This window comes from Argopecten irradians, chromosome 3, assembly GCF_041381155.1.
Source record: "Argopecten irradians isolate NY chromosome 3, Ai_NY, whole genome shotgun sequence".
In the NCBI taxonomy this organism is placed as follows: Eukaryota; Metazoa; Mollusca; class Bivalvia; order Pectinida; family Pectinidae; genus Argopecten; species Argopecten irradians.
In genome coordinates this window covers 62,808,162-62,823,753 of record NC_091136.1, presented here as the reverse complement: position 1 = coordinate 62,823,753, position 15,592 = coordinate 62,808,162, and the positions used below count along the sequence as shown (strand labels likewise).

At 34.5% G+C, this 15,592-nt stretch overlaps 1 protein-coding gene and 1 long non-coding RNA gene across 2 annotated transcripts in view; one reads left to right on the top strand and one right to left on the bottom strand.

The window, feature by feature from the left end:
• LOC138319328 (malate dehydrogenase, cytoplasmic-like) overlaps window positions 1-15,592 on the top strand; it is a 71,083-nt gene that overhangs the window by 20,564 nt on the left and 34,927 nt on the right. The window lies entirely within an intron of this gene.
• LOC138320111 (uncharacterized) lies at window positions 357-5,499 on the bottom strand. The gene is made up of 4 exons (XR_011208099.1): window positions 5,415-5,499; window positions 3,520-3,756; window positions 2,601-2,724; window positions 357-445 (listed from the first exon to the last, which is right to left on the bottom strand). It is a non-coding gene; the product is annotated as an uncharacterized lncRNA (long non-coding RNA).

Sequence of the window (15,592 nt, the reverse complement as noted above, 5' to 3'; positions counted from 1 at the left end):
GTATTTAGGGCCGATATGCCCTGAAATGCAATTAATATTACATTGATGACATGGCTTGATCGGTACTTGACACATGCCATTTTTTGTGAGATTTTTTACTCTTTACTCCTGGTCCTCAAACCCGGGTTACTTGATGACCTGAAGAGCGATTCGAATTTCAGGTTAATTATGTATTCTAAAATGTCCAAAACATGGATCTACCCGGGGGAAATTATAAGCGTTGGCAATACTGCATTCAGTACAATTGGGTGATGTGCGTCAATATAGAGGTATGTAACAGTGTGTCACTTTGATGATACACACTATATATATATATAGTATACCCTATACTACTTTCTACCTGTGATGAGGTTTTAACCTTTGAGAGTGTGTAGGACATCAGCAGCGTACTTTTCAGCATGACCAGCACTAATACCTGCAGCGCGAGCACTCTTAGCTATTGCACCTGGATTAAATCAAATCAAGCAACACACATATACAGCAAGGGTTCACCGCAGACAGTTAGAAAGACACAGCTACTGCAAACCAATTCTGGCAAAGTCTCGCATCCATTATTTAATACCATGTAGAAAGTTTTTAGCCATTAAAACATTTTAGTACTAGTCTACATGAAGAACATTCACAACAGCCAAGTTTACTCTCTCTTTGTTTCAAAGAAAATAATTCTTGCAAAATAATTACGATTTTGAAAAAAAAAATTGCCTGTAATTTCCATTTTCTAGCAGAATTGCTGTAAATGCTAAACAAAGAGTAGCAGAAGCAGAGAGAGAAAGTCAAGAAAACAGCTTTTACTTTCTTTTAAATCTAATCAATCTTACAACTTTTAAACATATTGAATGGATTTCTTAAATTAACTCGTCAGTTTTCTGAGGTTGGTAGTTCATTTTCTCATATTTTTTTAAACATTGAAATAAAAAATGAATTTAGACCTTGACAGAATGTGGTTTCTGTTTAAATCAGTGATGGGAGACTGCTAAAAAACTTCAAAATCAAAGAGACTGTTAAAAATGACAAGTGTTCATGCACAACTGCAATACAACATGAAATGCAAACACTTAGATCTACCCAAACGGAAACATTTGTGCAAAAACATATATCATTAATCTTAAAATTATCACCGACTATATTTTTCCCATTTTTGTGCAGTGTTCACTGAAATATACACTTAAACAATGCCATAACTGTGGATACACCAACCCATCTCATATTATTAAATAATCCATTTATTATCCAATTAATAGGACTCAACACGTACACAGCACTGGTTAATTGGTTATAACACATTTTCCCATAAGATTAATTACAGCTCCTAATTAATATAAGATCAACAAAATTATCGCATCAACAAGTTTCACTGCAATTTTACAAAAAACCTAGTTAACACAACAAACATATGTACTTACACCCGTAATAATGCCGTCTGATCACTTATTGGTGAACGAAAGTGGTTTTAATTATAATTCAATAGATAATGTTTAACAGAACAAATATATTTGAATGTTAAAAATAGAGGATATTACATGAATAGCTATGTAATATGAAATTTATCAAACAAGTTCAATTATTTGATATGCCACAAGCCTTTAGGCAAGTGGCATATCGAATTATCTAACAAGTTTGATAAATTTCATATTATGAAATTAAGTCGAGTGTAAGATTCTATTTATCACAACTTTTGTTAATAGAAATGTAAGTGAAACTTTTGAATTTTGTCACTATATAAAAACAGTAGAAATCCGGCTCGGATGTGACTTTTCCTTCTAATGAGAAGATTAGGCAACGTCATAAAAAATGTTATAACGTCAAAACTACCTGTGACGTAAAAATAGTGTTATTACACATGTGTCTTACGATATTTATGACATGGCGGTATGACATGGCTAGACGGGCCTGTTATGTGATAATTTCACTTTTTAATTTGGTATATTTATAGACAAATGGTCATATCTGATTGTCTGTGCAAACTTTGTGTTCAACTTCAACGCTGCAGGAGGCGAGCAACATAAGGAATGGATGTGCGATATGTTATATTGACATTATGTACAGTAGTAAATGTATGATAAGTCCAATTTACCACTGTTCATATATCGTACTATATACGTATGGTAGTACTGTTTTTATCTTAACAATTTGTTAAATTTACAGCCAAAATAATATAAGGCAGTTAATATTCTTCTGAACTGCAAATTATTTCTTATTGAATGCATTTGATTAAAGTTGTATACAAAATTCAAGTACTTTTCCGTGGGACAATTAGTTTTTTTTTTTTATTAAAACATTAACATTCTTATTCAAGAACTACCAGAATTATTAATTCACTAACAAGTACTTTTCATTTCTGTGAGAACTGTCATCTATATTTATAAATTACAACTAGTAAGAGTTATCATCAATAATCAACGATTAGATATTCCATCTCTGACATTTTAGGAGAAAATTGGTAAAAAAAATAAATTCATATGTCAGAATCAGCTTTGTACAGTGATTATAACAACAAAAGGATTGACACACAATACACACAGATGGATGCATGGAACAAAGGAAAAAACCAGACAATCGTGAGAGGAAAGAAAGACAGAAGCATGAAGGAGCAAGCTTACTTTGCACTTTGTGCACAGAACCAGGAGTTGGAATGCTTGTACCTGGTGGACGTGGAGTTGGCATACCCGAGGGTTTGCCGATTTTTGAGGGCGCTTTTAGCCCTGATGGTCGAGGTAAACTCATCTACAAAATAAAAGCATTCAAATCATTTCAATTTCATATCTGGATCTTCAATTAAAACTTTTAACAAAGTTGCCCTCATTCATCAACAAAATTTTAAATGTACCTTCAATTGACCCATGGGGTAATTAAAACATAATTTCAGATATACATTATTATTATGTAGGACAAATAATGTCTGCATAGATTAATAAATAGATCTAGTAAACTCTAGTTAATGCTGTTAAATATTTATCTAAGAACGTTCCAGAATAATGTATTTCAAGTGTTTTTAATAAATCAAAAGACATAATATCATTGAAATATACATGTATTTCAAGTATTTTACTAAAGTCAAAGAAATAATGCCATTGAAATTCAAGTGCCATTTAACAATTTATATCTTTACTAAATTTAGAAATTATGTCCAAGTCAAACCGCGAGGGTCAATTTTTAACCAATTAAGTGGTAGACTGGTAGTTATAAAACAAAAAAGTACTTTATATTACCAGGTATATATAACAGAGAAGATCTAGACCTTGTCTAAACTGCATGTCACTTGGACCATCCCAGCATGTTAGTTATCTGGCCGGTATATATGGCCTGACTTTTGAATTAATCAACAAGGAAAATGCCATTCAATTATATCTGAATACACAGGAATCTGGCTTAGACAATACAGCTGGTTTTGACAAGTAACACTGTAAATATATATTGATAATCATATTGTAAAGGGTCTTATATATAATTAATTCATTTCGATTTGATTTCAAGTTTAACAAGCTGGTTATACTGTATAAACTCCTATAAAGACTTTACCTTTTTCTGGTTTGGGCTTTACTCCATTATATCATTAGCATATCCTGTTCTCAGGTATGTGTATGGGATTCCTTCTCAGGGATGTAGATGGCAGGTCAACAGGTCACTTCAATCTCAGATCCTCTTCATACAACTACTGATATACATGCATAGTCACTGGTTAATTTTTCCTATTTTCGTAATATTAGTAGGGCCTTCTATTTCCTCCTTGTAGTTTTCCATCTAAATCATGATATACTGTAAACAAATTATATTCAAAACTGAATTGATTATAGGCATATAGGTACCACGGTATAGATCTACATTTAACTTTTGTTTCTTAAAATAAATAATCAATATTGCTTAGATTTATCATAATCTTTACGACTAGTATACCTTTAAATTTCTATTTCACTGACAATGATTCAATCCTTCTCAGATGGCAGTCAAGACAAAAGTGACTGGGTAGAAAGATATCAACACAGTTTTATATATTTATAGTAGGTGTTATCACATTAATTATTTTATCAATGACAACTGACAACAAATCTGATGTTTTCGACAGGCGAGGCAGCACTGCAGCCAAATACAACACTTCAAATCAGAAGGTGTTAACATTGATCACTCATGACCTTTAAGACCTCTGGCTTATTGTGTCATTAACAAAATCATTAAACATTTAAATTATAATTGAGTGTCACATGCCAGGGATTTGCTTATAATATTTACAGAGAAATGTTCACTTTTGTCTACATGTAAGAACAAAATAATGAATGAAAACATATTTAATTAAATGATTAATTAACACACTTGAGCTTTAATTACCACAAAAATGCAAATATATATTCCTAGATTGATCAATCACTGTACAGTTTACATGTGAATATGTTGCACATGAATTTTTTCATTGTGTGCATATCTAATTTGCTGTATTGCATATGCTGCACATGTGCATTTCTGAGGAATCATTCTACCCTATTGTTTAGGATAATTAAACCTAGAGAGTAGAGCTGAAGAAATGCAATACATGTATAGACCCAGAAGTATATATGTTAATGTACACATGTGAGTGACTAATGTGGCTAGAGTGCTTCCAGCTTTTGTACTCTCTCACATATTACATCCTCAATTGACAGTGTATTCAGCTATACACATATCCCAGCAGACAGAAACTTCTGATGAACTAAAATGAGTTTTGACTCTCTCAAAACACATGTAGTACTTATTCGGCAAATACATGTGTGAAATATTTATTTTTTAGGACAGAGCCTCCTAGCATCTGCTATGAGGTTAATTAATAAACAGTGCCAGGGACGTTTTCTCAATGAATGGCATGCTTCCTGCAGAAAACATCATGCCTGGGGGCACCACAAGGGAAAAATTAGGACTGCACGTAAAATGATGGGTCGAGCTCCAGGGGATAATCAGACATTAATTAATGAACAGGTGTATATATAGGCATGGTTGTTACATTACATCCATTTACGATACAAAGGTAATTGGGCTGGAATGTTCGGAACTTAGTCAAGATACGTTTTTGTAGGTCGCTTTCACGTCACACGTTCACAACTGTCACTTTGCAATTTGTTTATCATTGTGACTGTGTCAACCAGTCTAATGATATGTATAATAGCTAAAACAAACGCTTTCAAACTGTGTGACATCTTATCACATCAATTTTTAATACAATTTGACGATGGTACATATTTTAATGTAATACCACAAGATAATGTTTACTGATTGACCTCTCCCTTTGAACTTTGATGGGACCGTTTCCTCATCAGACCTCACATCTGCAGAAAATGTTCGTCGCTTTGTCACGATTTAGATTCATATGGATTTGTGATCATAATAGTAATGTTGAATATTATTTCAAGTTGTCATTTTCGCTTAGATCGTGCGTTGAATTTACTCACCTATGAGTTACGTGGCTGTCTAACATACCTTCACCCTGCTACCGAATTTACCACGAATCATGGCTGCAAGAGATGAAGTAATCACTGCGCATGTGCGGATATTGAGTTCCGGTGTAAACAAAAAGTTTGTTTTTGGCACATGTAGGCCTATGTGTACCTTTAGAAGGGTAAACGTTCTTTATATTGATAAAAAAATAAATTATGACATGTCTAACGTTATATCCGCTTTTATTGAGACTTTAAAGAAACATAATTTACATTCTCCTCGCTTGTAAGACCTATTTATGTTAAGTTACTCATTTCAATGAGTCAACTCATGATTGCAATGCAGCTTTTTCTTGTTGGTGAGTCATATTAGCATGCACGGAATAAATGAAAGTAGATTCGGGATCATTCGTTAATAAAATAAAACACATGGTATAGTGGGATTTTGACGCCATCATTTATACATTTATATCGGATTACACATTTGTAATTAGGCTTCGAGCATATAAACAACTTTACAAGTAACTCGAATGAAAAAAATTTTCAAATTAAATAAAGTGCATGTTGTGTAAGTTTATAAATATATATTATTGTTGGTGTTGGTTGATTTTTTCGTTTGATCACAACCACGTGGGGTCAGGTAGTAAGTAAGGTACCGAGGCTGGCACAGCATGAGATCAATTTAATTGAATGCTATTTAATGGACCCCCTGGGAAAGAATAGGTAAGGTAGCAGGGGTACGGACAAAAGCCCCTCCCCCCCCCCCCCCGGACAAAAGCCCCATAGAACATAAACCCCTACCTAGGACAAAAGCCCCCTTGGACAAAAGCCCCCTTGGACAAAAGCCCCCCCCCCCCCCCATACTAATGAAAAAGAGGACAAAAGCCCCTTCATTTATCAAAAAAGATTAAATTCAAAAATATATATAAAAAAAAATCTTTTTTTTTTCTTCAAATACATGTAGTAATAAAATAAGACACAATGTAATAATTTACTGAATTATTGGGATTTTACTAAAAATTTTGATAAATTGAATTAATGATTTATAGAAAAATGTAAAAAATTATATTGATGTTAATATAATTATGACACTATATGATAGAAATATTTTGTAATAAAACATACTTTCCTAATTATCTATATATATATAATCAATGCAAACATCAAGCTGTTTGCCTGGTAGGTGTGTTATTAGAAAGTAAACATTAATGGCTTCTTGTATATATAACATTCTAATGTTTATTATGCTTATTTTTACATATATACCCCAAGTTCTTCTCAATATTACACGTACTATAATTGTGATGTATTTAAGGAATTGGAATCGTTGATTTTGGAGGCTTCTGCTTCCAAGCAAATAATGTTATAAGGAGACTTAAATAGTCGAACTCGTAATATGGAAGATTTTATTAATTATGATTTTATTCACGGAAGTGTCCGAAATCACCTTGAATCTATATTTAATTAAGTATGCGATGAATGTTGACAAAAATCCCCCCCCCTTAGATATAACCCTGATGCAGGTATCAATGATTATGGTTCCAGATTAATTAAGTTGTGTAAGTCTACCGGTCTTCGTATTAGAAACGGCAAGACAATGATGGTGCTTCCAATGATTTCACTTTTTGTGGTCATTATGGTATGAGTGTGATTGATTATTTACTGATGTCTTTTTCATTATTTCCAATTGTAAAATCTTTTATTGTTTGCAATTTTACAGAATATTCAGATCATGCTCCTCTACACGTGCAACTTTTTACTGAAAATGTTAGTATATTAAATAACTCGACAAAAGAAGATGAGGTGAATCGTAATAGGAAACCTAATTTCAGGTGGAATGATAATTTCAAGTATCAGTTCATAGAATCTTTAAACGTCAACTCTGATCAGCTTAAAAGAACATGTCCTAATTAGTGGAAATTTAAACCAGGAATCTATTGATGTAAGTGTCAATCGTTTCACCGTTGAATTACAAAATATTATGGAGCCTTTCTTTAGAAACATGTATCTACTGATTTTTGTAATAAAGACAGGGCGGACCGAGCTCAGTATCAAAATAGTCAATCTACTGAAGACCAGCCATGGTTTAACGATGAAATTAAATATTTACGTAGGCAATATTTAAGTGCTCTTAGCATCTTTAACAAAAATAAAAATGCAGTGACGCACGCTGAGTTGATTGCCAAGAAAAAGCGTTATAAAATCATTGAAAAAAAAGAACAAAAGACAATGCATGTTCCACGAGGGTGTTAGGTTAGAATATCTTCGTAAGCATAACCCAAAATATTTTTTACAAAAAAATCAGAAAAAAAAAATTCTCTAACTCACCCCAAATTTCAATTAATCAGTTGTTTGACCATTTTAATAATGTAGCTAACAATGGAGTTAAAACTCCGCTTCTACAACCGAGAACGAGGCTGTAGTTGATGACTCGCGGAAATTTTTGAGGAGTTAGACACGTATTTTTCTATTAATGAAATACAATACAATCTGTAATTAATAATTTTAAACGTGGTAAATCACATGGTCTGGACTGTTTGATAAATGAATGTTTTATCGAAGGTAGTGTTTTTATTGCCTATGTTGCATACATTATTTAATAACATTTTAAACTCTGGTTGTTTTCCGTCTGAATGGTCTACTGCAGTTACTGTACTGTAAATTGTTTACCTCAATTCTTAATAAAAGATTATTAGATGTATGTAACAGACATGATATTTTAACGGGCGCTCAATTCGGATTCAGACCTGGGGTTAGTACAATTGATGCTATTTTCGCTTTACAAACTATAATTGCAAAAACTTTGTCTAAAAGAAAACGTCTTTAATATTGTTGTTTTGTAGATTTTCGTAAAGCTTTTGATTATGTAGATAGAGCAAGTCTCTGGTACAAGCTGTCCAACGGTCAAATCTCTTTACACATCTGTTAAATCTTGTGTTTTAGTAAATGGAAACTGTTCAATTTTTTTCTCTAATAACGTAGGTTTAATGCAAGGGGAAATATTGTCCCCCTGCTTTTTTCTCCGTTTATAAACGATTTTGAGAATAGCTTTATTGAAAATGGTGCTCCTAGCTACGAGTTTGGAGAATTGAGTTGATTCCTTCTTCTATACGCTGACGATCTGGTATTGTTTTCTGAATCGGTTGAAGGGTTGCAAGGGCTTTTAAACAGTTTAAATACATATGCAGATAAATGGAAACTAACAGTTAATACAGAAAAAACTAAGATTGTCGTTTTTCGTAATGGCGGTATAGTTAAAGCAAACGAAATTTGGACTTTCAATAGGGAACAGCTTTCTGTAGTTGATCAATTTTGTTATTTAGGCGCCCTCTTCCGATTCAACAATAAACTTAGTTTTATGTCTAAACATGTGGCTGAACAGGGACGTAAAGCTCTATTTGCTCTTCGCTCCAAATGTAATAATATGAGTTTGAATATCAAAAACTATGTTGCACCTTTTCGATTCATATGTTTGTAGTGTTCTTTTCTATGGCTGTGAATTATGAGGAATTAATAAATAGGTTAAGGTAGAAAAAAAATTTGGAATTTTGCAAAAATTTTCTTGGTGTAAAGAAATCCACATGTAACGCTATGGTATTGTAACTTTTCGAGTCGGGTTGCGTATTTCAGCAATCACCAAGTAAAAGTAATATATAAGGGATTCGGTTCCAGCCTAGCACTACTCCATAAAAGAACAAAGTCAGGAATAAAAATCAACTTATGATTTATTATAATCACAAATCATCAAAGTACAGGTACTGGATACATCGAGATTTACAAAGGTTATACAAATATTCTACACTAAACACTGATCTATATCCTTTAATATTTACAGTCAGTGGTGAAATTGATAGTATAAACCCCGTTGATTTCAACCAAAGGCTACTCAACTTTATTTCTCGATAAATTGAGTATGTCACGCGCAATTTGGAGCCGCGCGGATGAATTTATGATTGTCCAAATCAGAAACTTTTGGTGTTTTCAGTAACCGAACGTACGTTCGATGAACATGTACATGTATCAAAATAGGTTTGAACACATATACATGTACGTGTGTAAATACAAATGTAGAAAAGTTACATTGTTTATGTTACTACCGTACCTCTTTGAGCAATGCTTCCGTGCGTATGATAAATAAACAATGTTGTACAATGTACAGTTTTTGCACATTCCGATGACGTCGCAATGTTTACATGTTGTGTGTCTGTGAGTCTGTGTTGTTCTCTACAACATGTAGCCTAGATCTACATTATATTCGTATTTTTAACATCTTTGGTTGTACGCGAATGGATAAGATATGTCAGAACACGTCAGTATTTGAGTTGGATAAGTGTAACCAAAACGACCTAGCACGACAATGCATTTTTGTTCACCTCGGCGGACAGACAAGTCCTGTACGTTATCTAGAATCTACTGTGAATCGGCAAGAGTAGGACTTACATACACAATGTACGTTTGGGTGTTTCGAAATATCAATGAAACGGAATCCTTCAATTGTAGCTTTACAATACTTGTAATAGATACCTCTAATATTTATTGAAGTGTTTAAAACAACAATATAAATATAGCTAACATTTTGAGAGCGGTACAGTAAACGTTTACAGTAGTGGGCCTACCTGTGTTTGTACATGTTCCTCGAAACGACGTCCGATACATTTGAAAATCTCTAAAATCCGGAAAGAATGACATGGAACTATGTAAACATCCGTGTATTCAAGAAATTTCAAACGTGAACTGATTAAGTAGAACTCAAGTGATCACAAAATTGAAGAAACTCTCTGTTTGTCACACCTCCTTGACACAGGCGGTTTGAATCGGACGCCGCGTCACAACTACGTTAAATATCCTGCCACGTTTTGAATTGTGTAAGCGTGTGAAATCATACGAAGCAAAATATTAAAACCAAACTGCTTTGCACCATGGTGTTTTTAACAACAGATAAAATAAAATGATTTATAGTTCCATATCGGGAAAACCTCAGATATATGCTTCATCAGACGGAACTCATTTTATTGGTATGTTCATTGATAAATTGGCGGGAATTTCCGCCACTTCAAGTGGCTGTTCGAAATGCCTGTCGGAATCAAACGATATAATTCAATTTTAGTCTTATAAATGCCATAAACACTATTAAGGGTAAATTTTGAGCTATGAAAATAATAGTTAAGACTGTAAATATAAGGATTAAAGTCTATTTCTGGTGATTCTATCGAAGGATAAAGTTGAGTAGGGTATCGATATTTGTTTCATGGACCGCTTGCGGTCCATTCCAAATATCGATACCCTACTCAACTTTATCCTTCGATAGAACCACCAGAAAGAGACTTTAATCCTTAAATACATTATTGGAATATGGAACATTTCCATAGATGGAGGTGCTTCCATCTATTACTGGTATAATGCTCCGAATATGGAGAAATAAATACCTACTATATAAAAGCTATTATAATAAACATTAATTATTAGATAAGAATATGTAATGAGTCTATAGACAGAGGTGCTTCCGTCTACAAATAGTGTTTCCGAATACGGAGACGTTTCCCCGTTTTCGCCAACGGACAACACTCATATTCTTAGAGCTTTGTAACTTAACTCTATAAGAGTTACTCCCCTTGGAACGTTAAGTTCCCTTTACGGAGAAGTTCTCAAACATTTTGAACCACTATTAGGTCATTGGTTTGAGAAGACTCAAGGCTTTCCAAAGTTTAGGGCCAGAAGAGGCGACCACTCGTTTGGGAGCTCGAATGAGTTCTGACTTTCGTCCGATTTCACCCCCTTTTATAGCCTGCGCTGGTGATCATCCGACGAGTCCGAGCCAATCAAAACGCTTGTTACATAGCGCGTGCGGAATCCGCGAAATCCAACCATAACAAATGGCGAAACAGAGACGTGATTTGGCTAGAATACGACGTTTTATGACATACTAATCTTGCAGCATGGTTCAGGTGACTTCCATGAACATAACAGAACATATTTATACATGTTTCCTGATAAAAATATATGTACTTTGTGTCATTTTCGTTATCTGTCGAATCTTAATACTTTACTCTAACGTTAACGCTACAGATTCAAATCGTCAGATAGTTCGACAGTTATTCGTCGCACAAGTAATTATAATAATACAACATACATTCTATTAATCATGTCAATATCAATAATGAATATAATTACGACTCTCTGTCTTTTAATCACGTATATCACATTGAGTGAAGCTGAGTTTATAACCATTCTCAGATCGGGGCTAGGCCTCCATTGTTCTGATAGAAAAAAAATGACGATGTCATGAATTTACATTCCTGTGTATAATATTCGCCGTTACGGATCGTAACACCCCCCCCACCTTCTTAAAAACATTCGTCCCGAATGTAATATCATAGGAGATTTCAGTAGTTCACTTGCGAATATTTTCATTTTTAGGAATTAAGTCATGGCCTGCATGTCATGTTTACTCAACCAAAGATATTGGAGCTTGTACACAATGTACAACACAGGTGCTTGACTTCAGAAACAACCAATTAGCAGCTATTATGCATGTATGGTGAGTACTGTGGTAAGTCTTTGCAGCCATAATTTGCTCACATATTATTCCAATGTAATATAGTACACGCTGTGAATTTATAAACAGAGATTGTAATACTTTTAAAAAAATATGTTCAATATAATACACAAAATAATTCCTACATCAACATCTTATATACGTATACTTACATGTATAATTCAATGAGGAATATCACTTCCTTAGTATCTATATTTATAAATAATATAGTTATAATTATTTATAATTTCTCAATAATTATGAGAAAATGTATATTAATATAATACTCTATAATTTGATTATTACTAAATTAATATTTACAAAACTTTACATTAATATCTTGATATAATTCAATAATTATTGAATAATTGTTCATGTTTTCCACAGTTCACTTCCTTCACTGGAATTCCCTGGCGTCCGGACACGTCCATTGAGTTCCATATCCCCTGGTGTAGCCTGGTGCTTGTATCCTGTCATCCCGTCTTCCGAAGGTAGCTTTACAGGTGGTACACTGGTATACTGTTTTACGACTTCTTTCCAAAATCCAAATTGCAGAGAAAGTGCAATTATATTGTTCAGATATCGCTGAGACAGAACAATAATTGGAATAGTAATTTAGACAACAGTCTACATTTATTTAAAGGACTATTCTCCTAATTCTTGAGCCATTTTGGTTTTTCATCACCCTCATATGATTTCAAGTAATTGTGATGAACTACCTTAGGTCTTGACTTTGGAGATTTTTGGATTTTATACACCACATCATTTATTTTCTCAATAACGACATATGGACCTTCCCATGAGCACCGTAATTTGGAGCCAATACCACTTTTTTTAGGATTGTAACGCCAAACTGGATCACCTCTTTTGAATTGATTGAGTTGAGTGTTTCGGTCATGTTCAAGTTTCATTTTGTTTGTTGAGAGTGTAATTTTATCTCTAGCAAACTCATGAATTTTATCCATTTGCTTCCTTAGTGTTGTTGTGTAATTAGTACAAGTGTTCATTTCAGGTACAACCCGTCCCAGAACAAGATCAACAGGAAGATTTATGTTACGACCAAACACCATCTCACAAGGCGAGACCCCGGTGCTTTCATGAGAAGATGACCTGTAAGCCATCATGAGTAAGTTAATGTGTTCATCCCAGTCCCTTAAATTCTCTGCCACAAATGAGGAGAGCATATTTCCAATTGTTCTGTTGGCTCGTTCAACCATTCCATCAGATTGTGGTCTATATGGTGTGGTTCGAGTCTTTTCAATTCCCAAGATTCTACACATTTCTTGGAATACATCTGATTCAAAGTTTGTCCCTTGATCAGAGTGAAGTTGCATAGGCACACCAAAAATGGTGACAATTCTATCTATGAATTTTTGTGCAACTGTTGTAGCTTTCTGATTACGCATGGGTATTGCCTCAACCCATTTAGTAAAGTAATCTGCTACTACTAGGAGATAGGAGTTCCCCTTATTGCTTAAAGGCAAAGGTCCCAATACATCAATGGCCCATCTCTCCATAGGGAGACCCACATTGTATGTATGTAATGGACCCTTCGGCCATTTTGGTGGTGTTTTTCTAGCTGCACATTTGTCACAGCTTTTAATCCACTGTTTGATATCTCTCGACATTCTGTCCCAGAAATATCGCTCTCTCACTTTTGAGAGTGTTTTCTTACTCCCTAAATGACCTCCAGTCACACTATTGTGTAACTGCTTCATCACATAGTCTGTTAGGGATTTGGGTATAACCATTTGGTACAAGGGTTGTCCCCCTTGGATGGTTTCCCATTTGTGACATAATATGTCATCTCTTATAGTGAGGGAATCAAATCGCATCCAATAAAACTTGGTGCTCTCACCTAAATGAGATATATCAGGCCATTTAGGCCATTCAAATAGTATCTGTAGCCTCATCAGAAACAGGTTTTATTATCATACCTTTGTCTGCTTTATCACAATGGCTACAATTTCTCTCTAAACAAGGTCTCCTAGATAAGGCATCAGCATTGCCATGAGCTTTACCTGCTCTATATTCAATTTTAAAGTTGATAAGCAGATAATAATTCAAACCATCTAGCCATTTGTCCTTCAGGGTTTTTTAAAATTGATCAACCAAGTAAGGGCACCATGATCACTTCTGACCAAGAAATATTGCCCATAAAGATAGTGGTGAAAATTGTTTAATTAGAGTTTACTATTGCCAGTAATTCTCTACGTGTCACACTATATTTTCTCTCAGATCATGCTGAACATTTTACTATAGTAACATATGACCTTCTCTTTCCCATCTTGTAGCTGAGAGAGGACTGCACCTAAACCTGGAGTCAGAAGCATCTGTATCCAGTATGAATTCACCTTCAGACCTTGGATATGCCAGTATCGGCGAGCTTGTCAATGCCCGTTTCAATGTGTCAAAGGCACTTTGACAATCCAAGGACCAGGTAAACCTTTGGTACTGCTCCGTCAACTTATGTAGTGGTTTAGCTATGGTAGCAAATCCTTGGACAAACTTCCTATAGTAGGAGCATAGCCTAAGAATTGTCTCACCTCTTTAACAGAATTAGGAATAGGCAATTTTTGACTGACTCTATCTTTTCTGGATCGGTTGAGATACCCTCCTTCACTAACAATGTGGCCCAAAAATGAAACCTGTTTCTTACATAATAGGAAACATTTCTTAGCATGCAATTATTAAGATTAGCTTCCTGAAGCCTCCAAACACTTTAATCAAGGTTATTGATGTGTTTCATCAAATGTCTTGGCTAAGAAGTACTATTATATCATCCAAATACACCATGCAAATATCATGGGAAAGGTGAATAAGTACTTTTTCCATTAACCTTTCAAAGGTTGCTGGGGCATTACAAAAGACCAAATGGCATTGATACAAATTGCCAAAGTCCTCCCCCTGGTATATGGAAAATGCTGTTTTGGGTCTATCTTCAGATGCTACCTTAAACTTGCCAGTATAATCACACTTTTGAGGTCAATGGTTGAAAACCCAGTTGTGACCTGATAGTGAGTCAAGAGTACTATCAATCCTAGGAATTGGATGACTATCTTTGATAGTTGATCATTCAATTTCCTATAGTCTAGGCAAAATCTTAGGCTAGAATCCTTTTTCCGTATTAAGACCACTGGAGTTCTCCATGGACTCTCGGAAGGTTCGATTACGCCTTTTTGTGCCATTTCTTCTATCTCTTTCTCAACCTCCTTAACCATTGATAGAGGAACCCGCCTAGGCGGTTGTCGGATAGGTGGAGTTGAGCCAGTATTTATTTTGTGTTCAGCAAGATCTGTCATTACCCAAATCATGGGATGATTTTGAGAAACTATCTTTGTACTTTATAAGTAATTCTTTTAATTGACCACTGTTGATTCTCATTCAGATATTCACAAGATTGCTCCATAAGAGGGACTTCTCAAATGTTCCGGGAATAACATGAGTTTGTGGTTTTTCCACAGTGACTTCATTTAACTTGCACATTTTCGTGCTTTTGATCCACAATTTCATCAATAGTATCTATAGTCGCCACCACAGAATTCTTGTATACTCTTTGCGTATCATTATCCGCTAAAGTTCAGAATTCTCAAAGGGACATAACCACATACTAGGGTTTACAACAGCTTTGGCCACTAACACCTCATGTTTTTGACAT